Source organism: Lissotriton helveticus, chromosome 7, assembly GCF_964261635.1.
Source record: "Lissotriton helveticus chromosome 7, aLisHel1.1, whole genome shotgun sequence".
Taxonomy (NCBI): Eukaryota; Metazoa; Chordata; class Amphibia; order Caudata; family Salamandridae; genus Lissotriton; species Lissotriton helveticus.
In genome coordinates, this window is record NC_136068.1 from 1490015354 (window position 1) to 1490032747 (window position 17394).

The following is a 17394-nucleotide window of genomic DNA, read 5'->3' on the forward strand; positions in this document are numbered from 1 at the left end:
TATATAAAAACAACGTAACATAACATAACATAACTGCTGTTACCACTGCCCTCATGCCACCAGCACTGCACATGCACAGATAGGGCTTCATGGTGACAAGCTCTTGGTGTACATCGAGCACTGGGGACTAGTAACCAACGTCATTTTATTGCTTCCCAACACATGCTGCTCTGGATGCATGGCCCTGTGATTTGGTGCTGATAAAACCACTTCCACAGGTGATTCTACTTCCTTTGGATGTTCCCTTTTCCTGCCAATCTTTTATTGGTAAACCACCTAGTCACCTCCTTGCCTGTTACCCAGAAGACCCCATCTACTTTGGTATTTTTTGCTTCTAAATTTACCTTATCTGGCTATGCAATTCATGAAATTGTGCACAGTGGCCATTGGCTTTTTAAAATGTAGCCAGATCTGAAAAGTTTTTCCAATTGCTCTTCTACGCCATTAGGGAGCGATACCCCATGGCAACTCCAGAAACAAAGCCACAGTGACATCACTGAAGCCATAAAGCTTCGGCCATAAAACTTTGCCCTGATGCAAGCTTCTCATTAATTTTATCTGTACCTACGAGGCTAGCAGGATGGGTGGGACTTCAATTCTGAGTCAGTGTAGTGCAACATATTGATTTGGAACCTTTTAAAAAAACAATCAATAAATCCTGAGCATCCTTCAAGCCAGGGAGGTGGGTGGGATAAGTGAGAAATCTTCAGGTAGAAAAAGTATCTACCAGAAAGATCATTACCAAAGCTAAGTAACCTTTTCTTCTGATGGATACTTCTACTGCAGATTCCTCACCTTCTGAATAGATTCCCAAGCATTACGGAACCTGCTGGAAGATCTGAAGGAATGGTCATATAAGGAAATCCTAGAGGAGAAAACAAAATGGCCATACCTTCTCACTGTAAAATCCAAGCCGTAATCCTCAGTGAAGGTATGAAGGGATGCTCGTGTTGCCGCCTTGCCAATTTCGGCTACGGGGACTCCCTTTGCCAAAGCTGATGTTGAGGATTTCGCCCTTGTGAAATGGTTCAAATGCCTTCCTGCGTTTCCAGATATACAAGGGTATAATACATTTTGATACATAAGATACCAGCATGACAGGTTTTTAATGGACAGCTTAAATCAATTGCACAATTTCTTGGCAACTCCATGTGGGTGGGTACGGCCTGAGGTAAGGGCACCCGGAGGATATGTCTCAGCAGAACATGTTGCATTTCACAATGTTCTGTCCTTATTTTAGTCGACAGAGGAGTGTTTTTAATTCCCTTGTTGAAGTCTCTGAACCTGAAACAAGCTAGGCCTTCCCTGTTATATCATCAGGTGCTTCCTTCAGACCATGTGATTTTTACTATTTTATTCTTTTTACGAGCTGAGTGGCTAGGAGAACGAGAACTGACTGCTTTAATGTTCATAGTTTTATGAATAATCATACTGTTTGTATTTTTTAATCATGGATTTAATATTATTGTTTTTGATCTGAATTCTTTTATGGTGATTTTATCTACTGAATAAAGACCTGTATTGATTAAATACCAGTAACTTGCTGGCTATGACGGACTCTTGTTTTATTATTGCATAGTTTCTGTTTTTGTTTCTGCACACTCAACAGTAATAAAAGTGATTTAAATAAACAGGGCATGGGGCTATGGTGTCCGTGCATTATGGTCAGTATCTATGCAGGCAGGGGAGCCCCCTTTCCCTTCTGGACAGGAGGGTGGAGCACCCCTTGGGGCAGAGAGTGGACCCTTAGTGAGTTAGAAAAAGCCTAGGAGCTATCTCCCAAAGGAGATCGTTTCTACGCATCACATCTGGAGAAGTGTCATAAATGCACCCCCCTAGCTATTGAGCCATTGGACATATGTCAGTAATATGGAGTGAGTGCAAGGGGCAAAAGATTCCCGTACTTGCATAGGGTTAGACCTGACATCATTGGCGTGAGCCTCCCTTCCATTTTTGACGGATTGCCTCCTCTGTTTTGATATGTTTCTGCTGGTTATATGTTTTGGGCCCTGTGCCACTGCTAATCAGTGCCACAGTGCAAGTGCTCCCTATTTTAAATTAAAGTACTAATTGGATTCCATGATTGGGTTATTTGATTTATCTGTCAGCCCCTAGTACAGTGCACCCTGTGCTCAGGGCTTGTAAATCCTATGCTGCTAGTGGGCTTGCAGCACTGGTTGTGCCACCCACAGAAGCAGCTTGTAAAGTGTGTCTCAGGCCTGCCATTGCAAGGCCTATGTGCAGTATAGCACTGCCATGTCGACTTGCCCAAGTGCACCCACTTGCCAGTCCCTAAATCTTCCCTTTGCTTCATATTAGACACCCCTATGGTAGGCCCAAGCACTGGGTGCATTGTAAGTATAAGGTAGGACATGCTCTGATGTGTGAACAAATGTTCTAATAGTGAATTACAGCCATTTTCGTTTTTCACCATTGAAGGCTACCTGTTTTCTATAGGCCAGAATGGGCAGTTAGATTATTCCATTCTTATAATCCTAACTGACTCAGGGAACATGGTAGAAATTCGAAGTTAGTATGCCTGAACTCAGAATAATAAAATACATATTTTAGTAAAGTTGGTGTTAATATTCTGTGTTTGAAAATACCACTTTTAGAAAGTAGGTATTTTCTTGCCTAACTATCTAGGCCTGCCTCTGCTGGGTTGTGTATTCCTGGTCTGGGTTTGTGATTGACAGGGCTGGGGGATTCCAGGAGACAGGCTGGGGCAGCCCAGTGGTGAATAGAGAGATCTGCATCTAGATGGGAGTGAGGAGTTGCACCTGGAACCTGATTAGGGCTGGGCCTTCCCTCTACAATGCTGGCTCCACCCCCTGTGGTTTGTCTCATGTCCCTGCCCTGCACTGTGAAAGGAGAGAAGGAATCATGTCAACAGAGTGCTCCAGAGCTGTATCTTCCCTCCCCTGTGCTGGCTCCACCTCCACCTCCTGTGGGGCGGCTGATGTCTCTACCCTGCACAGTGAAAGGAAGAAGAGAGTCATGTAAACAAAGTGCTCAGGAACTGGTTTGGACTAGGCAGAGGCCTCTCTGCCTTCAGAGAACAAAGGATTTTGGGGTATAAATATTGGGACCCTGATCCCAAGAAATTAGATCACTTCTGGACAAGAAACCTTTCTGCCAAGGAGAAGAACCAAGGAAGCTGTAGGAGTTGTACTGCCCCTCTGCCAGTGTGATGTTTGCTGGGTTGGCCTGCAGTGGTTGCTTCATTGTCAAGGGATAGGAGAAGGAACTTTGTAAGGACTTTCATCTACAGAATATTCTCCAAGGGCTTGAACAGTGCTTGCCTCCTGCTGAAGTCTCCGGGACAAAAGACTTCACCTCCAGCTCCCCACTGAATTTCCTTGCCGCAAATTCTGACTCCAGACACTTGCCTGCCGCTGGGAGCTGGAAGCGCGACGCATCGAGAAGAAGCGTGTCGCCGCCGCAGCTGAAATCGCCGCAATGCCGGAGAAACGAGCCTTCGCCACATCTCCCTGGAAGCGTATGTTCATCAAAGCTGCCTGCTGTCGCATCACCGGAGAAGCGTGATGCCATCGTGAGAGTCGCCATCACATCAGTGGAGAAGTGTGTCGCAGGGCCTGTCGCGGCTCCAAAGTACAGAGTCGTCGCAAGGCTGCCAGGGCGTCATCGCATTGTCATGCATCGCCGCATCAAGGGCGCCATCTTCTCGCATCGAAACCGGATCATCGCATCAAGGCGCCATCTTGCGCACCGCAGCGGGCCCGCATGCCGAGAATGTAAGCATCACCCCCGCACCGATAAGGCTCACAACGAGTCCCCTACTCTGCGCAAGCATTGAGGCAGGACGCAACTGTTCCCCCGGATCACAGAACCGACGCATCTCCCCTTTTGCGAGCCTTTTGTTTACTTTGCGTTACGCGTCCAGGTACTTTGTTGAGAACTTTGTCGCATTTAACATCAACTTGAACTAAGCAACTTTAATCATCTTTTAAGCAATCTTGAGTGTAGTATTGTGGATTTTGTCGTTTGTGGTCTTGTGTTTAAGTCTATATAAAGAATATTTATTTTTTTTAAACCTGTGTTGTGTCCATCTATAGTGTTTTCACTGTATTACAGTGTATATTGACAAATGCTTAACACACTGCCTCTGAGATAAGCCTGTCTGCTCGTGCCAAGCTACCAAGGGGGTGAGCAGGGCTTATTAAGGAGTGTAATCCCCTTATCCTGACTTAGAAGTGAGGGTCCCTATTTGGACAAAGGTGAATACGATAGCCAACTAGAGACCCCCAGATCTAACACTGATGGTCAGCAGTGAGGATTTGGACCTTGCATTTGTGTTTCATATACAGTGATTGGTGTACACTACTAGTGAGTGCAGACCAAACACGACTACATACTTTTTTTTAGAATCCCTTTTCCTTGGACTGTGAGTTTCTCCTGAAACTCCCAATTTTTACTACCATGAGTAAACCAGCATCTGTTGCATCTATGTATCTTGATTTTGAGGAAGAGAGGTTGGAAACCTACACTGTGAAACAACTTAAGTATCTCTGCAGGAAATTGAAAGTTGCCACACCAGGCATTTCTAACAAGCATTTACAATGCAATGGTTTCGCCTTTGGAAAAGTTAGAGCTATTGGCATTGTAAATGACAAAATGTGTATTTATGTGTTGGTTTTGAAAACAGATAAATAAATGGCATTGTCATTTACATTGCCATTAGCTTAATCTCTCACAAATGTGAGACCTATTGTACCCTACGGACGAGCTCAGAAGACAGCAATTAGTACCACACACACACACCCAGAGCCACACACACACACCCAGAGCCAGCCACACACACCCAGAGCCAGCCACACACACCCAGAGCCAAACACACCCAGAGCTACACACACACACACACACACACAGAGCCCCACACACACACACACCCAGAGCCACACACACACACCCAGAGCCACACACACACACCCAGAGCCACACACATCCAGAGACTGCCATAGTGTACGAGCTATTACGCCTGCAGAACGCAATGTGGTCTGCCTGTATCTTGCTGCCTATATCTTGCCTGACTTTTTTTTAACCTTCACATATTTTGTGTGCTATGAAAATCGAGAATTTAGCTGAGCAATTAGCATTTCGGTCACTTTAAGGTGGCAACAGGGCACCCTCGCTCTGTCCCATCAGCCCAGCCACTTCTAGAAAGTTATCCCAAGTATTTTTATTTCCTGCACCCTTGTCGCGCCGCCCCTGGCACCCTCGGGTCTCCGCACCTTCCAGAAAGGTCGAGCTGCATGTCAACAATAAACACACGTCCCAGGCCTGTCAGTCCGACCAATGCTTCGCCCCTGGACGCCTTTAAATCTATATTTGTGCATCAACAGGCCCCAGCACGGCGCCACTGCACGAGCACCGACCCTCGGAGCAGATTCTGCCTGTGCCCCCCAGAGAGTCTTGGAAAACAGGCTACCAGTATGTCTTTTCTTGCTAATATTCTTAACATAAGCGCAGCAGTGGTGTCGTTACCCTTACCTCCCACGTAAACCCGCTGTACGTCACTTCTGAGTGTTCAACTCGCTAACAGGGCACTGGCACTTCAATTACGACGAATCGAATTACGAAATGACACAAAGTCAATACCCAGGACGGCCGTCTCGTAAGAGAGGTTCGGCTGTCTTTTGGCAGCTGCCTGAGCTCAAACACTTTCTCGCCCAGCTAAGCAACAGCGTAATAAACAAGTATGTAAACAATACATGCCCCTTACCTGAGGTATGTTTAGAAAGGTTAGCGGAAAGAGCTTAAGACAAACTGACTGTTGGACAGAAGTGTGAGAAAATATTTTAAAGATGTAAAATAAATTAACTGAGGACGAGTGAGTGAGTGTGTGTGTGTGTGTATGTAGCGTAACTTACAATCCAGTGGTTGCCTCGCAAGAGGAAAGGGGCGGAGCTCGTATTGATTTTGGGCCCTGATAGTTTGGGTTCCTGTCTAGAGGCTGGAAGTCCTCGGCTCGACATGTCGTAGCACGCCGCCTCCCACTTCAGACACACGCTGCCCGCTCTGCCCTGCGGCTGCCTGTCCCAGCACAACAATTACAGCACGAGCCGACATTCACCAGCAGCCACTGGTAATGGGGAGCAGGCCCCCAGCTCCGGAGGGCACGCTCGGCTTTCACTTTTAGCGCCGAGCCGTGGTTATTTCCAGAAAGAGGATTCCGTGCTCAGAAATGATTGTTTTAATTTACCAAACGGCGCACAACATTCCCATGTAAGGAGCAAATAAAAGAAGTGCTAGATATCGATAAAAGCCATAAAGGTCGGTCCCATAATGCCGGAGACTCCAAAGCTACAATCCGTGTCCTGTGCGCACCCAAGCCGCCCTGGACACTCTGCTTTTACATCTGCAGCTCGGCGGTGCTGACAGCAAGCGGCGTAAAACGTGCAAGCAGGGGGCCTGGGTCCGCACCTCGAAGCCTGCGCCCAAGAGTCCTTTCAAGAAGTGACCTCTCGGGTCTGAAAGACCTCGCCGGCTAAAAAACCCCGACATTTCACGCAATCGGGCCTGAGGCCACCCCCGTCCCATCAGGGAGTGACCAGGGCCTCTCACCAGCGCCAGACGGACTCTTCCGGTTCCCAGTTTATTCGCCTGCCATTGACGTTTCATTCACATTTGGTCGCTGCTAAGCCCCCACCCCAAATCGGCATGTTAAAACCAAAAGTAATGTATCAGCCTATTCTGAGGGGGAAAAAGAAATATACCACTTTCAACAGAAATAATAAGTGCGGGGGTGTCAACTGCTAAAACCTCTTTTAAAACACAATAAAGACATTGCAATAAATAGTTATTAAAGTCGGGCATTCAGCTATATGTCTGGTGAGCGGTTTCTTCCAGCCTTTAATGGCAACAACAACAAACAAGCATTAAGCACGGGCACACGGACAGCGGGAGGGGGGCGGGAACGGGCAAACGGACAGCGGGAGGGGGGCGGGTTAACGGCACAAACATAATAATGTCCTGACCTGTACAAACAAGCTACTGCCCGTCCGCCATCTTCAGAGAAACAACGAAAACAAACCTTGACGACAAAAAAAAACCCCGCCCACAGCCACATGACGTGGGCAAAAGCCTAAAATTCTCGGGAACGCCCCCGAATCTGCTCCGGCTATGACGGACAGATCTCTGTTCCAATGGCTAGCCTCCATTTATGGAGCTAGCCAATAGAACAGAGGGGCGGGACATGAGCACACATACTCTAAACATAAGATTTCGCCTGCGCGAAACGCTGCTTGCGCAGCTTTCGACAGGCGAAACCTAAAAAGGAAGACTACCAAAAATTGCTGAGGGCCTTGGTAGAAGCCAGGAATGTCCTTGATCTTGTGGTGGAGCCTGTTGGGGATGCAGATGGGCAAGTTGATGGGCCAGAATTTCCAGCCAGGTGAGGGTTGCCGTCCCCACCTGGCAGCAGCATCTATTCCAAAGACCTGTCCCCCAGACAATTGGAAGACAGGGAGAGAAATAGGGCACTGAAGCTGGAGTTGGCTAAGCGTAAAATGGAGATTCAGAGGAAAACAGAGAATAATAGGTTGCCCTTGGAAGGGGAGAGAATGAGAATGGAGCATGAAAGAATGTTGAGGGAGTTAGAGATAAAGGCCAAGGGCTTAGAAATCAATCCCTATGGTGGCAGCGTACCATCTGTGCCTTCAGAAGGCAGGGTACATGTTCCCAAGGATGTCATCAAAGATTTCCACAAAGGTGAAGGTATTTGGCAGTGGTTTGCAGCCTATGAGATAGCAATGTTGGCCCACTGGGTCCCTGAGAAGGATTGGGGAGCAGGGTTGTGGGGCCGCTTTTTAACTGAAGGTAGGGATACTTTGTTAGACTTGCCCAGAGATTATTGGATGTCTTATGCCCACATGAAGGAAGCACTGATGACGATGAATGGTTTAACTCCAGAACTCTATAGACAGAGGTTCAGGAATTGTAAGAAACTGGAGGGAACCACTTGGGTAGAATATGTGTCTTTCTTTTGCAGAGCTATGGATGGTTGGGTGAGGGGTAGCAATGTTGATAATTTTCAAGCCCTCTATGATTTGATTACTAGGGAGCACTTGTCTGCTAATTGTTTTCCATTGCTACGCCAGCACCTTATTGATAGCAAGTTGACTAACCCTAGAAAGCTTGCTGATGAGGCGGACCGCTGGGTCAGTACCAGGGTCCAGAAGGGTCTTGTGGGAGACTCCGCCAAAGGTTGGCATGGTCCCCAGCAGAAGAGTGGGGGGGACAAGGGTAAACAGAGGGAGTTCCAAAAAGGTCCCCAAAGTAATTCCCAAGGGATCTAAGGTAAGGGTTCCGAGCCTCCCCCTGAGAAGAAGTCAGGACCCCCGACAGGTAAACCTGTTCAGAGGGGGCCTGTTAAATGCTTTCAGTGTAAGCAGGTGGGACACAGATGGAATGATCCCCAGTGCCCTCAAAAGGGTCAGTATGTGCCACCCCATGCACCCCCCGTCAGATGGCCAGTGTGGCCCTGGGTGGGGAGGAAATGGGTGCCCAAGGTGGGTGGGGTCCCGCAGAAATGTCCCTTGTCTCATTAGGAGACTTTGAGATGGTCCCTAGAACTCAGCTGCCTGATAACACTAATAAATACAGGCAGTGGGTGACCATCAATGGCCATAGAGTGGAAGCTCTGAGAGACACAGGAGCAAGTGTGACAGCTGTCAAGTGTCACTTGGTCTCTGAAGAGCAGGTAGTCCCTCATGCATTCTTCCCAGTTGTTGCCGCTGACAACACAGAGAGCCACTGCAAGGTGGCTCAAGTTCCCTTTGAATGGGGGGGTCTCTGGTACTCTTCAAGTAGCTGTGAGGCCATCCATGCCTGTTGATTGTCTGTTAGGCAATGATTTAGAAAGCTCCCCTTGGGCTAAGGTGGAGAGGAAGGCGCATTTAGAGATTTTGGGTCTGCCTGAGTGGGCTTGTGTGACCACTCTGTCTATGGCAGCTAAGGGTGTTCAAGAGACTCCGGAGCCTGGAAGTATGTCCCAGGGACCTGCCTTAAAGAGAAGAGGTAGGGTGCGCGGGAAACCAGCCCCGATTGTTCCCACAGTCCAGGAGGAGGCAGACCTTGAGGGGGATGCCCTGGAACCTACAGGGGAGCAAGTTACTGAACTGGGGAACCTTCCTCAGCTGACCCATTGGCAGCAAGAAGGGGGTCCCTCCAGGGAGGAATTTTGTGAAGAGCAGCAGAAGTTCCCTTCTCTTGTGGGTTTGAGGCAACAGGCCACAAACCAAGCAGCAGGTGATCAGTCTGGATCACATTGGATCTACTGGGAGAATGGTCTCCTGTATGGCGAGCCTAAGGTTGCTGAGCCTGGGTCAGCCCATGTGCTGGTGGTACCCCAGCGCTTCAGAGACTTCCTTCTGGGTTTGGCTCATGAAGTTCCTTTAGCTAGTCATCTGGGGCAGAACAAGACCTTTGAAAGGCTTGTCTCCCACTTTTATTGGCCCCAGATGCGGAAGAGTTCAGATACTCATTGTAGGACCAGTCAAACTTGCCAGGCAAGTGGGAAAAGTGGAAGGAGGCAAATGGCCCCTCTCCAACCTTTCCCTGTAGTCAGTACCCCGTTTGAACGGGTGGGGATTGACATTGTGGGGCCACTGGACCCCAAGACAGCCATGGGCAACAGGTTTATCCTGGTCTTGGTGGACCATGCTACCCGGTATCCGGAAGCCATTCCGCTCAGGACAGTGACGGGCCTCGTGGTGGGACGTGCACTGATGGGGATCTTTTCCCGTGTGGGGTTCCCCAGAGAGGTGGTGTCTGACCGAGGTACAAACCTTATTTCAAATTATATGAAGTCTCTGTGGAAGGAGTGTGGTGTTACCTACAAGTTCACCACTCCTTACCACCCACAAGGTATTGCGCTGGTTGAAAGATTCAACCGAACCCTAAAAGGCATGATCATGGGTCTTGAGGAATCAATGAGGCATAAGTGGGACGTCCTCTTGCCATGCCTTCTGTTTGCCTACCGTGAGGTGCCACAAACGTCTCTAGGGTTCAGCCCCTTTGAGCTTTTGTATGGTCACCCGGTAAGAGGAGCTTTGAGTTTGGTCAAGGAAGGCTGGGAGCAATCTCCCAGGAAGCCTCCCCAGGATGCATGTAGCTATATGCTGGCCTTCAGGGACCAGACTCAGTGTTTCAGAGTTCTCGCTCAGGCGAATCTGGAAGCCAGCCAGCAGGAAATAAAGTGGTGGTACGATCAGAATGCCACTCTGATTGAGCTTCAGCATGGACAGAAAGTTTGGGTCATGGCCCCTGTGGAGCCTTGTGCGCTCCAGGACAGGTGGACCTGTCCATATGAGGTGGTGGAGCACAAGAGTGATGTCACTAATCTAGTGAACTTGCGGTCTCCCAGGCACCCCTTGAGGGTCCTGCATGTTAACCGCCTGAAGCCCCACTTAGAAAGGTCCGAAATGGGCATGCTCCTAGCGACAGATGGTGGAATGGGGGAGGAGACCGAGCCTCTTCCTGATCTCCTGTCTGCAATAGAGCAAGATGGGTCAGTGGATGGTGTCAGCTTCTCTGCCACACTGACCCCTGATCAGCAGCAAGATTGTCGCCAACTGTTGGGGCAATTCTCTGATCTATTTTCCTTGGTTCCTGGTGTCACAGAGTGGTGCGTCCATGATGTGGACACTGGCAACAGTCCTCCTGTGAAGCACAAGGCTTACAGAGTGACTGACAAGGGTAGGGCTTACATTAAGGAGGAAATCTCCAAGATGTTTGCTTTAGGGGTCATTGAGTCCTCAAACAGTCCTTGTGGCAGCCCAGTGGTCTTGGTCCCAAAGGCTCCCTCGCTGGGTGCCACACCTGAACTCCGGTTTTGTGTGGACTACAGAGGGCTCAATTCAGTCACCAGGACTGATGCGCACCCCACCCCAGAGCTGATGTGCTCATTGATCGGTTAGGGGCTGCACGGTACCTCAGCACATTTAATTTGACGTCTGGGTACTGGCAGATCGCCTTGACTGATGGGGCTAAGGAGAGGTCAGTATTCTCCACACCAGATGGGCACTACCAATTCCGGGTAATTCCCTTTGGGATGAAGAATGCACCTGCCACCTTTCAGAGGTTGGTCAACCAGGTGTTGGCTGGGCTGGAGGATTTCAGTACCGCCTACCTGGATGACATTGCAGTGTTCAGCGCCAGTTGGGAAGAACATCTGCGCCACATCTGGGAAGTGTTGATGGCACTGCGCAAGGCAGGCCTCACGATCAAGGCGAGTAAGTGCCAAATCGGGCAGGGTTCCGTGGTGTACTTGGGTCAAAGGTAGGAAGCGGCCAGGTGGCGCCTCTACAACCCAAGATTGATACCATCCTGGCATGGGAACCCCCAAAGTCTCAGACACAGGTGAGAGCCTTTTTAGGAATCACGGGGTACTACAGGAGGTTTGTCAAGGGGTATAGCAACATTGTTGCACCCAAGACTGAGCTGACTTCCAGGAAGCAGCCCAAGAAAGTGAACTGGACTGACACCTGTCAGAAAGCTTTTGACGACGTGAAGACTGCCATGTGCTCAGCACCCGTGCTTCAGGCGCCCAACTTCTCAAAAGAATTCATTTTGCAGACAGATGCTTCAGAGCATGGTGTTGAGGCTGTTCTATCACAGATTAATAAAGAGGGCCTAGACCAACCTGTAGCCTTCATCAGTAGGAGGTTACTTCCACAGGAACAGAGGTGGAGGGCAATTGAGCGTGAGGCATTTGCTGTGGTCTGGGCACTGAAGAAGTTGAGACCATACTTGTTTGGGACTCACTTCCAGGTTCAGACCGACCACAGGCCCCTCAGATGGCAGATGCCAATGAGGGGTGTGAACCCAAAGTTTTTGAGGTGGTCTATTTCCCTACAGGGTATGGACTTTACAGTGGAACACTGCCCTGGTACAGAAGACGCCAACGCTGATGGTATGTACAGATTTTTCCGCCTTAGTGAAGAGAACTCCCAAGGGGAAGGGTAGTTCTCCCCACATTTCAGCTGGAGGGGACACATGCTACACCTGACATCATTGGCGTGAGTCTCCCTTCCATTTTTGACAGATTGTCTCCTCTGTTTTGATATGTTTTTGCTGGTTATATGTTTTGGGCCCTGTGCCACTGCTAATCAGTGCCACAGTGCAAGTGCTCCCAATGTTAAATTAATGTACTAATTGGATTCCATGATTGGGTTATTTGATTTATCTGTCAGCCCCTAGTTCAGTGCACCATGTGTGCCCAGGGATTGTAAATCAAATGCTGCTAGTGGGCTTGCAGCACTGGTTGTGCCACCCACAGAAGCAGCTTGTAAAGTGTGTCTTAGGCCTGACATTGCAAGGCCTATTTGCAGTCTAGCACTGCTATGTCGACTTGGCCAAGTGCACCCATTTGCCAGTCCCTAAACCTTCCCTTTGCTTCATATTAGACACCCCTCTGGTAGGCCTAAGGGCAGGGTGCATTGTAAGTATAAGGTAGGACATGCTTTGATGTGTGTAGCATGTTCTAATAGTGAATTACAGCCATTTTCATTTTTCACTATTGAAGGCTACCTGTTCTCCATAGGCCAGAATGGGCAGTTAGATTATTACATTCTTATAATCCTTACTGACACAGGGGACATGGTAGAAATTCGAATTTAGTATGCCTGAACAGAATAATTTATTTCTGACCGAGACATGGCTTGATGATACCTCTGCACCCGAAATCTTAGAAGCCCTGCCGTCGGGCATGGAAATCAGAAGAATTGATAGAACAACGGGCACAGGGGGAGGGATTGCCATAATACATAAACATGAGATCCAGTGCACCTTAGAGGGGGCGGCTGTTGTAGATAGCGAATCTGGCCTTTTCACGATCTCAGCATCCAAGAACCACATTCTCAAAGGACTCCTGGTTTACAGACCACCGGGACCAGGGGCACGGTTTGCTGCTAGCTTGATAGAGAATGTAACTCAGCCTGCGCTCAGGTACGAGAGGTTTCTTCTGATAGGGTGATATGAACCTCAATTTTGATGAGATCAACTTACTCTGAAATCAGAGAAGCCCACTCACTGCCAGGGCCATCTCCTGGACCCGACATTCGCCAACTGGGAGATGACGCACATTGAGCCCCCCACACCGGGAGTATGGCCTGACCACTTTTTAATTTCCTTTAAGGTAGGAACACCAGCTCCCACCCGGAACATGCAGGGAACTAAGATCAGAACTAGGAAATGGGCAAACTTCTCTACAGAGGCACTAAATAAGGCCCTAACGCTCGGTGGACCCCCGGGAGGACGGGGAATTGAGGACGCCTGCATAGCACTAGACAAACGCATTACGGAGGCACTGGACAGTACGGCGCCTCAGTCAAATAATGCACCGAGGAGGCAGTCCAAGTCTGCCCCATGGTGCTCATTGCGGGACAAGAAAGCCGACTGCAAACGTCTAGAGAGGCAATGGAGGAGGGGGTTTTCGAGGGAGAGAGGGTGGCCTACAAAAGCATGCTGAGAGAATACCATGCCTTAATTAGGAAAACACGCAAAACATATTACTGCAACAAGATAGAGGGAGCGGATAATTCGGCAAAGGAGTTATTCTCCATTTTCAAAGAGATCTCCAATCTCTCTAGCACTATGGCTCTTGTAATAGGGTCAACGGAGTCCTGTAATAAGATAGCTGAGTTCTTCGCACAAAAGGTAGAGAAGATCTACGCATCATTTCCGGCAACGGCCAGAGAAGACCACCCGGGAGGCGGTATGCCCACCACTGTGCCTAGCACGGACTGCCTTAAATCTTCATTGTCCCCACTCGGGAGGTCCTCTGCTCCATAGCAGGTAGCATCACGTCAGGCTCCCCGAAAGACCCTGCAACTCCAAAAACGTTGAGAGGAAGCGTGGAGACCCTGGAGCCTTATATTAGATACTTACTAGAGCTTTCCTTCGAGGAAGGCAGGGTTCCCACAATTTGGAAAGAGGCCGTGGTGCTCCCCCTGAAAAAAAAACTATCATCATCATGGAACAAATGGAGAATTTGCGTCCCATCTCTCTCCTACCTTACATGGCCAAAATCACGGAGAAGGCGGTCAATGTCCAGCTGACAACCCATATTGAGGCCAACAAACTGCTCCATCCCACTCAATCGGGCTTCTGGGCATTCCATTCTACCGAGTCAGCATTGCTGTTAGCCACAGAAACCTTGCGGAAACATGCTGATGAAGGACACACGGCGGCACTGATATTATTGGACCTCAGTGCCGCATTTGACACGGTAGCCCACCACATGCTATTACATTGCCTTAGGAGGGGAGGAGTAGTTGAGAGGGCATGGAAATGGCTGGAGTCCATTTTGTCGGGCCATAGTTTCCAGGTGGCTCAGGGCACTTTTCGATCTGACCCCCGTCAGTTTGAAGCAGGGGGTGCCCCAGAGGTCCAGCCTACGTCCCACACTCTTCAACTTATACGTAACTCCTGTGGCCGAGATTGTAGAAAAATTCGGGCTGGAAGTCGTGACATATGCAGACACGCAATTGGTGGTGGCCCTGACCCAGCCAAAAGAGCAGGCAGCTGACAATTTCCGAGTGTGTCTGCAGGAACTGGCTGTGTGGATGGCCAATAACTGTCTTAAACTGAACGGAGATAAGACAGAGGTCTTGATTGTGGGCAGAGCTCAGTCAGCATGGACTTCGGCATGGTGGCCCACTGTTCTGGGTCCTCTACCTAATGCTAGCAACCAAGTGAGAAACCTAGGGGTGTGGATCGATGATAAGATCACATTCGATTACCACACCAAACGAGTGGCAGGTACGTGTTTTGGCACGATGAGGGTCCTTAGGAAGACACTGGACTACCTGCCGGTGACAGCGAGGAAGGCCATGGTCCATGCACCAATTACATCTAGGCTAGACTATGGCAACGTCCTATATTTGGGAGCCAGTGCCAGATGCGTACAGAGGCTGCAGTGCGTGCAAAACGTGGCGGCACATTTGATTCTGATGCTGCCCAAGAGAGCCGCCGCCAAGAAAGCTTAGAGAACATTGCACTGGCTGCCAATTAGAGAACACGCGGTTTTTAAAGCACTCTGTGTCAGCCATCGCATTATGCAAAAGAAAGGACCCTCTTACCTGCATAACCTGCTTACGCCATACCACCCATCACGCCAACTAAGATCTAGCGGGACAGGGATGGTGTTGGCGCCTAAGTTCAGGAAAGTCAGAATGGGAGGACACTCCTTCCGTGTCCTGGCCGCTCAGCACTGGAACCAACTTCCTCTGGGACTCCGGCTGGAGAAATCAGAGTCCAAGTTCCGCAAAGAGCTGAAAACCCACCTGTTCCCTAAACTAGGGTATGCCCTCTGCTAGGGTATGCTCGAGGGGGCAGTATCTCTGGCCAATTGCTTTATTACGGAGCAGTCCATAGCGCGGGGACACACTAGTACAGTGTAACCAGGCGCTATATAAGCTTAAAATACAAATGCACATATTTTAGTAAATTTGGTTTTAATATTCTGTGTTTGAAAATACCACTTTTAGAAAGTAGGTATTTTCTGGCCTAACTATTCAGGCCTGCCTCTCCTGGATTGTGTTTTCCTTGTCTGGGTTTGTGAGTGACAGGGCTGGGGGATTCCAGGAGACAGGCTGGGTCAGCCCAGTGGTGAATAGAGAGATCTGCATCTAGATGGGAGGGAGGAGTTGCACCTGGGACCTGAATAGGGCTGGGACTTCCCTCTACAATGCTGGCTCCACCCCCTGTGGTTTGTCTGATGTCCCTGCCCTGCACTGTGAAAGGAGAGAAGGAATCATGTCCACAAAGTGCTCCAGAGCATTGTATCTTCCCTCCCCTGTGCTGGCTCCACCTCCTGTGGGGCGGCTGATGTCTCTGCCCTGCACAGTGAAAGGAAGAAGAGAGTCATGTAAACAAAGTGCTCATGAACTGGTTTGGACTAGGCAGAGGACTCTCTGCCTTCAGAGAACAAAGGGTTTTGGGGTATTAATATTGGGACCATGATCCCAAGAAATTAGATCACTTCTGGACAAGAAACCTTTCTGCCAAGGAGAAGAACCAAGGAAGTTGCAGGAGTTGTACTGCCCCTCTGCCAGTGTTCTGTTTGCTGGGTTGGCCTGCAGTGGTTGCTTCATAACCAAGGGAAAGGAGAAGGAACTTTGTAAGGACTTTCATCTACAGAATATTCTCCAAGGGCTTGAACTGTGCTTGCCTCCTGCTAAAGTCTCAGGGACAAAAGACTTCACCTCCAGCTCCCCACTGAATTTCCTTGCTGGGAATTCTGACTCCAGACACTTGCGTGCCACTGGGAGCTGGAAGCGCGACGCATTGAGAAGAAGCGTGTCGCCGCCGCAGCTGAAATCGCTGCAACGCCAGAGAAACGAGCCTTCGCCGCATCTCCCTGGAAGCGTATGTTCATCGAAGCTGCCTGCTGTCGCATCACCAGAGAAGCGTTATGTCATCGTGAGAGTCGCCATTGCATCAGCGGAGAAACGTGTCGCAGGGCCTGTCGCGGCTCCAAAGTACAGAGTTGTCGCAAGGCTGCCAGGGTGTCATTGTCATCTCATTGCCGCATCAAGGGCGCCATCTTCTCGCATAGATACCGGATCATCGAATCGCATCAAAGCGCCATCTTGCACACCGGAACGGGCCCACAGGCCGAGAATCTACGCATCACCTCCGCACCGGTAAGGCTCACGATGAGTCTCCTACTCTGCGCAAGCATTGAGGCAGGACGCGACCGCTCCCCCGGATCACGGAACCAACGCATCTCCCATTTTGCGAGCCTTTTGTTTACTTTGCGTTACGCATCCAGGTACTTTGTTGAGAACTTTGTTGCATTTCACATGAACTTGAACTAAGCAACATTAATCATCTTTTAAGCAATCTTAAGTGTAGTATTGTGGATTTTTGTCGATTGTGGTCTTGTGTTTAAGTCTATATAAAGAATACTTATTTTTATAAAACCTGTGTTGTGTCCATCTATAGTGTTTTCACTGTATTACTGTGTATATTCACAAATGCTTAACACACTGCCTCTGAGATAAGCCTGTCTGTTCGTGCCAAGCTGGGGGGGGGGGAGGCAGGGATTATTAAGGAGTGTAATCCCCTTATCCTGACTTAGAAGTTAGGGTCCCTATTTGGACAAAGGTCAATACCATTGCCAACTAGAGACCCCCAGATCTAAGCGTCACCTCCTCATCAATGAGGAGGCGCTAGTTTGTGCATAAGTTACCATGATCACTAGGGAGGCCATGCAATCAGCTGCAACCCTTCTGTAATGCAACTTTGTAGTGGGAATACAAATAGGGCATAAATACTCATGCGTTATCAATGCTTTGTTTATGGATCTTGTAAGAAGCTGGAAGCCTCGCGTGTGGTAAGGCTGGTCTTTTCGCTGTCAATGGGGAA

The 17394-nt window shown here is 49.2% G+C and overlaps 1 protein-coding gene across 2 annotated transcripts in view; it reads right to left on the reverse strand.

The window, feature by feature from the left end:
- Positions 1–17394, reverse strand: part of ISOC2 (isochorismatase domain containing 2) — a 210737-nt gene that overhangs the window by 118028 nt on the left and 75315 nt on the right. The gene's annotated exons all lie outside the window — the stretch shown is intronic.